The following is a 9,046-nucleotide window of genomic DNA, read 5'->3' on the forward strand; positions in this document are numbered from 1 at the left end:
CTCCTCTTCCTCCTCTTCCTCCTCTTCCTCCTCCTCCTTCTCCTCCTCCTCCACCTCCTCCTCCTCTCTCCTCCTCCTGTCTTGCTGTCTATAGGTTGTTCTTGAAGTCCTGAGACTTAAGGAATTAACCCACCTCTTCCTCCCCTGACACATACTGGGCTATGTTCAGTATTCTTTTTTGTTTGTTTGTTTTGCCAGAATATTAAATATTCTTTTATCCACTAATCTTTACTGGTATGCCTGAGAAACAAGTGTTGAGGTCTGGAGACAGATTATAGGAAGCAGTATAGGGTTGATAATTAATCCAGACCCTGTCCAGAGTTCATGCTGTGATTCTGAGTTGCTCTCTCCCCTCCCTCTGCTCCCTCACACCCAGCCAGGGCCACACTGTTGCTTCTTCTCCACCTCACATTACAGGGTCACATCCTTCCTTACTCAGCCCGGACTCAGAAGAGGAGTTGCAGACCTCCTAGATGCTACAACCTCTACATGGTGACTGTGCTTTATGTTGTTGTTGTCATTTTTTTGTTTGTTTAATTCCTTTATTTTTTCCTATATAGAAAACATATTCCAAATTAAGCCTTCCACACCTCTCTCAGCTTGCTCCCTCTGGTTTGGGCAGCATATATCAGCTGAGGCTTTTGCCTACTGGAGAGTCAATAAATCTTTGTGACACAAATAAATAATTATGTCGTGTCTACTTCTGGACGCGAGGACTCCTAGATTTCAGTATAAAATAGACACCACCTATAGTCTTTGTTTGGGAAGAGAACTATGTTATGTGTTAAACAAGGTTTTGATATTTTTTAACTTAATTACTATGATCGATGTTCATTTTATCATCTTGAAGCTTGGCTTATCTCAATGTGCTGTTTTACTCTTAACTGTGCTTTATGCCTCTAAATCTAAATATTTACAACGTACATTAAAAAGATAAATGGTTTCAAAGCTGCCCAAAGCCTTTGAGCCACCAGTAGATAAAGTCAGGATTCCTTATAATCAACCTCCCCTCTTTTTCATTGGTACTTTTTGTAAAAGTATCAGAGAAAATCTCCTTTCTGAGGTGCTCCATTTAAATCATGCTATGTATAATATGCACATAATGTTAATATTATAATCCACTTGCAGGAATTCTATGTGAACTGGGAGTTGGTGGTTTTCTAGTGCTCTCGTTAACTCTGACACAGTCATCTCAATTGGAGTCAAGGCAAAGTTTCAAAACCAAGTCAAATATACTGCAATTATTATTCTCAATATATATATGTATGTGTGTGTGTACATATATGTATATATACATATGTACATATATGTGTGTATATATATATATATATATATATAGAGAGAGAGAGAGAGAGAGAGAGAGACTAGCATTGAATTATATTTGTAAGAATTGCTAGAAAAAGGCCGAATCTACAAGTTCTCTGATGGACTAATGAAACCTTCCATGATTGTGGAGAGGTTGAGATGTTGCAGGTCTAGAGTGCAGTATATATATATATATATATATATATATATATATATATATATATATATATTATATATATGTATGTATGTATGTATGATATATATATGTATGATATATATGTATGATATATATATATATATATATATATATATATATACCATATCTTGGACTATCTTTACCTCTAAAAGAGCTATTTCTTGTCTACCTCTGAGAGCATTCTGATAAACAAATATAAAGTTTGAGTGCATTAACTTAACAAACTCTCTTCCCTGCCACTCAAAGTGCTAAGAATTTGATCAGATAGCTTCTGAAGCTCAGAGCTGAGATGTCTCTGCCTGCTTCTCTGATGCTTCCACCACTGTGTTTTAAAAGATGACGTGATTTATGACATTCTTTGTTCTGTTTCTATGTAAATCTCATGAAACAGCTTCCAAGGAATTTGGGGTAACTTAAGTTTGTGATTTCAGGCTATGATCTCTCATATTTGGTCTCAGAAAAAAAAATCTTTATTTCCTCTGTGGTAAGAATGGTGTGTGTGTGGGTGTGTGTGTGGGTGTGTGTGTGTGTGTGTGTGTGTGTGTATCAAGAAATCACTAAGGCAACTACTGCATATGCACAGATAGAACATAAAACTCAAGCACTCGTGGCAGGCTTCTGAGGGCAGAAATGAGCAAATGACAACACACACATGAATAAATGGGAGGGTTAAAATGGAAATATGCCTCAATGAAGGAAAAGTCATTAAGACGAAGCCTGTCTTTCCAGTTACACTGATGGGCTGTTTCTTTCATTCTAGCACCAAATTTATACTAATGAAGCTATGTATGGAAAACTGAATTAAATTCAATAGTAAAGTTGGCATGTTCAAGTAAAAATTTCATTTGATTATGGTAACAATCTAAAGGTTTTATTTTCCTCCAAGGGTGTTGAATTGTTTGGGTTTTTTTTTTTTCAAATATAGGCAAAACTTAATGATTCACCAATAGAAACTCCGCAACAGACACCTTGTCAATAGATACTGCAGATGCGTTTTCAGATGCATTTCACTAAGAAGAATTGTCACTACTAATCAAATCAGAACACTTGATAATGAAAGGGGACACTGAATTAATTAATATTCTAATTATCAAAATACATATTTACTGATTAAAATTGTTTGTTACAGAACGGATCAAATATTTCTTTGCAAAAAAAACACACTATTTCTAAAGATAAAACTGCCTCAAAATAAATAAATAAATGCACACAATCATTTATTTTTTTTAAAGCCCAAACTAATTAGGACACCAAGTTATCTACACAGAAACATGCATTTTCCTAGCTGTTTCGGAGAAGCTAAAGTCTTGGTGTGACTCCCATAAGCACTGGTGGCAGCATAGGGGACTACAAAGGGGGAAGAGCAGGTATAACCCCGGATCTGAGGGGTTCTGAACAGGGAGAACACAGCTGGTCTTGAAGTGAAAGCTTCCTTAATCTGTTTTTGTTTCTTCCTTTGGATTTCATGGTTGTTGTTCGTTTCTTAGTTTGTATCTAAACAGGCTATTCCAAACACAATCACTGAGATATTTAAATTTAAAGTGGTAGGAAAACTTCTTAAAAGGGGGGACAAAATACCCACGGAAGGAATTGCAGAGATTAACTATGGAGCAGAGGCTGAAGGAAGGACAAACCAGCCTAATATAGCTGTCTCCTGAGAGGCTCTGACAGTACCTGACTAACACAGATGTAGAGGCTCACAGCCATCCATTGAACTGAGTACAGGCTCCCCAAAGAAGGAGTTAAAGGACCAAAGGAGCTGAAGGGTTTGCAGCCCCTTAGGATGAACAACAATATGAACTAACTAGCTCCCTCAGAGCTCCCAGGGAGGAAAGAACCAGGATGTCCTTCAACAGAGGAAAGGATACAGAAAATGTGGTACATTTACACAATGGAGTACTACTCAGCTATCAAAAATGATGATTTCATGAAGTTCTTAGGCAAATAGATGGAACTAGAAAATATCCTCCTGAGTGAGGTAACCCAATCACAAAAGAACACACATGGAATGCACTCACTGATAAGTGGATATTAGCCAAGAAGTTCAGAATACCCAATATACAATCCACAGACCACATGAAGCTCAAGAAGAAGGAAGACCACAGTGTGGATACTTTAGTCCTTCTTAGAAGGGGGGAGGGGGGTCAAAATGCCCATGGTAGAAAACACATAGACAAAGTTTGGTTCTGAAACTGAAGGAAAGGCCATCCAGTGACTGTCCCACCTAGGGATCCATCCCATATACAGTTAACTAACCCAGACACTATTGTGGGTGCCAACAAGTGCTTACTGACAGAAGCCTGATATAGCTGACTCCTGATAGGCTCTGCCAGTGCTTGACTAACAGAAGTGGATGCTCACAGCCATCCATTGGAATGAACACAAAGTCCCCAATGGAGGAGCTAGAGAAAGAAGCCAAAGAGCTGAAGGTTTGCAGCCCCATAGGAGGAACAACAATATGAACCAACCAGCACCCCCAGAGCTCCCAGGGTCTAAACCACCAACCAAAGAGTACACATGAAGGGACCCATGGCTCCAGCCACACATGTAGCAGAGGATGGGCTTATGGGACATCAATAAGAGGAGAGACCCTTGGTCTCATGAAGACTTGAAGGAGTTGAAGGGGTTTGCAACCCCATAGGAAGATGCCCCAGTGTAGGGGAATGCCAGGACAGGGAAGCGGGAGCAGGTGAGTTAGTGAGCAGGGAGAGAGGGGGTGGGATGGGGGCTTTTCGGAGGGGATAAAATTTGCAATGTTAATAAAGAAAATATCCAATAAAAAACACAATTCACAGACCACATGAAGCTCAATAAGAAGGAAGACCAAAGTGTGGATGCTTCAGTCCTTAGAAAAGGGAACAAAATACTCACAGAAGCAAATACGGAGACAAAGTGTAGAGCAGATACTAAAGGAAAGGCCATCCAGTGACTGTCCTACCTGGGGATTTATATCCCATATACAGTTAACTAACCCCAATACTAATGTGGATGCCAAGAAATGCTTGCTGAAAGGAGCCTGATATAGCTGTCTCCTGAGAGGCCCTACCAGAGCCTTACAAATACAGAAGTGGATGCTCTCCGCCAACCATTGGATTGAGCACAGGTTCCCCAACTGAAGGAGTTGAAGGGGTTTGCAACTCCATAGGAAGAACAAGAATATCAAACAACCCAACCACCCAGAGCTCCCAGGGACTAAGCCACCAACCAAGGAGTACACATGGCTCCAGCTGCATATGTAGCAGAGGATGGCCTTGTCATGCACCAATGGAAGAAAGGTCCTTGGTCCTATGAAGGCTCAATAGATGCCCCAGTGTAGGGGAATCGAGGGTGGGGAGGTGGGAGTAGGTGGGTGGGGGGGGTGGAGGAACACCCTCAGAATCATCGGGGCAGGGGGGATGGGATAAGGGGTTTTTTGGGGAAAACCCGGAAAGGGGATAACATTTGAAATGTAAATAAAGAAAATATCCAAAGGGGGAAGGAAAAACAGAAAGAGAAGGTATTTTTAAGGCTGCCTATAGATTTTCTCCTTTTGGCTTTAAAGCTGTTGAGCCTCCTCTTGCTTGTAAACCACTCAAGTTTTCACAGTAATACCACCTTCTTTCTTTCAGGCAGATCAGGAGCCTCACTCAGACTGAGTCTGGATCTCATTCATCTGGTTTATTGTTATTAGCAGAGTAAGGACTGAGAGAAACCCTGATGGGATATAACTTTCTCTCCACCCTGACTTAGCTGAGCAAAATAAAAGAAAGAAAAGATAATTGGAATGTGAAAAAAGGGGTACAGGCATTTGAGTGATGGATTTAGAGTTCTTAAGTAGGCCAAAAGAATTAGAACTTCAGGCTGGCTAAAAAAAAAGATGAATAAACATAGCTGAGATTATGGGAGTAGGAAACAGGAGAATAAGACAGAAGATGGATCGGGAACAATACTTCATACAGAATGATAAAGTTTTTACTTCATCACTTTCTGCATGTTCTCAACTGAGGGCCAACAAAAACAGAGAAGCATCATCTTCTAAATGTCCTGAATTTTGTGACATGGAGGACAGTAGAGGAAGGACTATCAAAAACCTCAGACAAGACAGAAGCTGAGATGCTGCCTGCCTTTAAAGATAAAATCACTAAGGCTCGTTGCAAAAAAGAAATTAAATTGGACAAAATCATGACAGATGAGATATAACTTCACATCATATAAGCAGACACATCTATCCTCAGTCCCCTTCATTGTTTTAGCCCAACCAATAGAATGAATAATACTTCAAAACTAAGAAAATACCTGTAAGATTTGGGGGAGGGATGAGATTTGGAAGTGATTTTATAAAGATTCAACCACTCAAACTCACTCTTAAATTTTGATTTGGGGAAGGCTAGACTTCACATTTAGTTCAAAAGCTTAAGATTGGGTGAGCAGAGGTAAATCTATGTCTATGAATGGTGTCTTATTCTTATTCTTCTTTTTTTTTAATTGGATATTTTCTTTATTTACATTTCAAATGCTATCCCCTTTCCCAGTTTCCCTCCCTCCCAGAAACACCCTATCACATTCTCTCTCCCTGCTTCTATGAAGGTGTTCCACCACCCAACCACCTACTCCCACCTCCCTGCTCTCAGTTCCCCTACACTGGAGCCTTCATAGGACCAAGGACCTCTCCTTCCATTGGGGCATGACAAGGCCATCTTCTGCTACATATGCAGCCGGAGCCATGTGTACTCCTTTGTTGATGCCTTAGTTCCTGGGAGTTTGGAGGGGGCAGGTTGATTGATATTGTTGTTCTTCCCATGCGGTTGCAAACCCCTTCAACTCCTTCAGTCCCTTCTCTAAGTCCTCTATTGGGGTCCAATGGTTGGCTGCTAACATACACCTCTGAATTTGTAAGGCTCTAGCAGGGCCTCTCAGAAGACAGCCATATCGGGCTCCATTCAGCATGTGCTTCTTGGCATTCACAATAGTCTCTGGGTTTGGTAACTCTATATGGGATGAATCCCCAGGTGAGACAGTCTCTGGGTGGCCTTTCCTTTAGTCTCTGCTCTTTATTTTATCTCCATATTTGCTCCTGTGAGTATTTTGTTCTCCCTCTAAAAGGACAGAAGCACCCACACTTTGGTCTTCCTTCTTATTGAGCTTCATGTGGTCTGTGAATTGTATCCTGGATATTTGGATCTTTGGGGCTAATATCCACTTACCAATGAGTGCATACCATGTATTTTCTTTTGTGATTGAGTTACATTACTCAGGGAGATATTTTCTAGTCCTATCCATTTCATAAATTCATTGTTTTAAAGAGCTGAGTAGTACTCCATTGTGTAAATGTACCACAGTTTCTGTATCCATTCCTCTGTTGAAGGACATATAGGTTCTTTCGAGCTTCTGGCTCTTATAAATAAGGCTGCTATGAACATAGTGGAGCATGTGTCCTTATTACATTTTGGAGCATCTTTTGGGTATATGCCCAGGAGTGGTATAGCTGGGTCCTCAGGTAATGCTATGTCCAAGTTTCTGAGGAACTGCCAACTTCCAGAGTGGTTGTACCAGCTTGTAATCCCACCAGCAATGGAGGAGTGTTCCTCTTTCTCCACATCCTCTCCAGCATCTGCTGTTACCTGAGTATTTTATTTTAGCCATTTGGACTGGTGTGAGGTGGAATCTCAGGGTTGTTTTGATTTGCATTTCCCTGAAGACTAAGGATGTTGAATATTTCTTTAGGTGCTTCTCAGCCACTTGATATTCCTCAGTTGAGAATTCTTTGTTTAGCTCTGTACCCCATTTTAATAGGGTTATTTGGTTCTCTGGAGTCTAACTTCTTGAGTTCTTTGTATATCTTGGATATAAGCTCTCTATCGGATGTAGGATTGGTAAAGATCTTTTCCCAATCTGTTGGCTGCCGTTTTGTCTTATCGACAGTGTCCTTTGCCTTACAGAAGCTTTACAATTTTATGAGATCCCATTTGTCAATTCTTGATCTTAGAGCATGACCAATTGGTGTTCTGTTCAGGAATTTTACCCCTGTGCTTATGTGTTTGAGGCTCTTCCACACTTTCTTTTCTATTAGTTTCAGTGTATCTGGTTTTATGTGGAGGTCCTTGATCCACTTGGACTTGAGCTTTGTACAAGGAGATAAGAATGGGTCGATTTGTATTCTTCTATATGCTGACTGCCAGTTGAACCATCACCATTTTTTTTTAAATGCTGTCTTTTTTGCACTGGATGGTTTTAGCTTCTTTCTTTAACACAAGCTCCATACTGTTTGCCTGTGCTTTCCTTTGCCTGTTGCCCATTCTCTCTAGTGCTTAGTGTAATTCCTCCGCCCAGTTCCTCTGCCACATCTTATAGCCTCAACTGATTTGTCAAACCTCCTCCCTTCCTTCATTGGCATTGTTCCAAGCTATGTGTCCTTCATTGGTTTTATGTTTGTCGTTTTGTTTTTCCACAATGCTATCTTGTTTGCCCACATAACCTCCATAGGATGCTTTGTTTGTTGCTTTGTTGGTGAGTTCCCAACTCTCCTAACCGGTCTGGAACTCACTCCCAAAGTAATTTCTCATGTGTGAATTTTCCTCTCTGAAGAACTGAGACAAACACACAATTATCTCTAGTCACACATGAATCAGCCAATTAATAAATAACTTGTTTTATTCATGTTTCTTTTTCTTAAAATCTACATATTACTGATCCATTGACAGCAACTTCCTAACTAATGATTCATTGACAATAAATTGCTGGCTAGTATTCTAATTCATGCTAAAGAAAAGTTTAACTTAGCTGTTTTGTCTATAAGATACATCGTAGCCTCTTTGTGTTAGAGCTCAATGCCAGATTTAGGCCATATTTTAAGTAGTAAAACCATTAATTATAACACCAGAAAAAACATCCCATCGTGGAATGTGAGAGAAAGAAGAGTACCGCCTTACACATCAGTATGCACCGGTGACTCTTCTCATTGCTATGACCAAATATCTGACAAGTCACAGTTTACAGGGGGAAAGATTCATCTTGTCTCACCCTGGAGTGTACATCAAGGAAGTAACAATAGGAGCAGCTTAGTCTGCAGTGCAGATCAGGAAGCAGGGGAAGGAAATGATGAAGTTTGGATGGCTGCTCCCTTCCCAAATTTATTCAGGCCTGGACTTCAGCCCATGAGATGGCACTACACATGCTCAGCATATTAAGGATGGGTCCTCTATCCTCAGATATTCTTTAAATACCCTATGAGCCTAGAGATGACCATAACTCTAGTTGAGGTGACAACGCAGATCAACCATAACGACATGAATTTTTCTTGTTGGGGCATGTCCACAATCAACTGGAAAACCCAATCAAGGGCAGATGGTATTTACACTTGCTTATAATGAAGTTTATAGGCTGGCCAGCTAACTCTGTGACTAAAGTCTCTTGCTATTTTAAAGCCTGGACACCTATTTGATATCTGGGACTTCTGTAAAGAAGGAAGGGGAGAAATAACTCCACAAAGTTGTCCTCTGGTCCTCAACAGAGGAGTGGATACAGAAATTGTGGTACATTTACACAATGGAGTACTACTCAGCTATT

At 40.3% G+C, this 9,046-nt stretch overlaps 1 protein-coding gene across 22 annotated transcripts in view; it reads right to left on the reverse strand.

Moving 5' to 3' along the window:
- Mlip (muscular LMNA interacting protein) overlaps nt 1-9,046 on the reverse strand; it is a 286,366-nt gene that overhangs the window by 26,295 nt on the left and 251,025 nt on the right. The gene's annotated exons all lie outside the window — the stretch shown is intronic.

This window comes from Mastomys coucha, unplaced genomic scaffold, assembly GCF_008632895.1.
Source record: "Mastomys coucha isolate ucsf_1 unplaced genomic scaffold, UCSF_Mcou_1 pScaffold23, whole genome shotgun sequence".
NCBI lineage: Eukaryota > Metazoa > Chordata > Mammalia > Rodentia > Muridae > Mastomys > Mastomys coucha.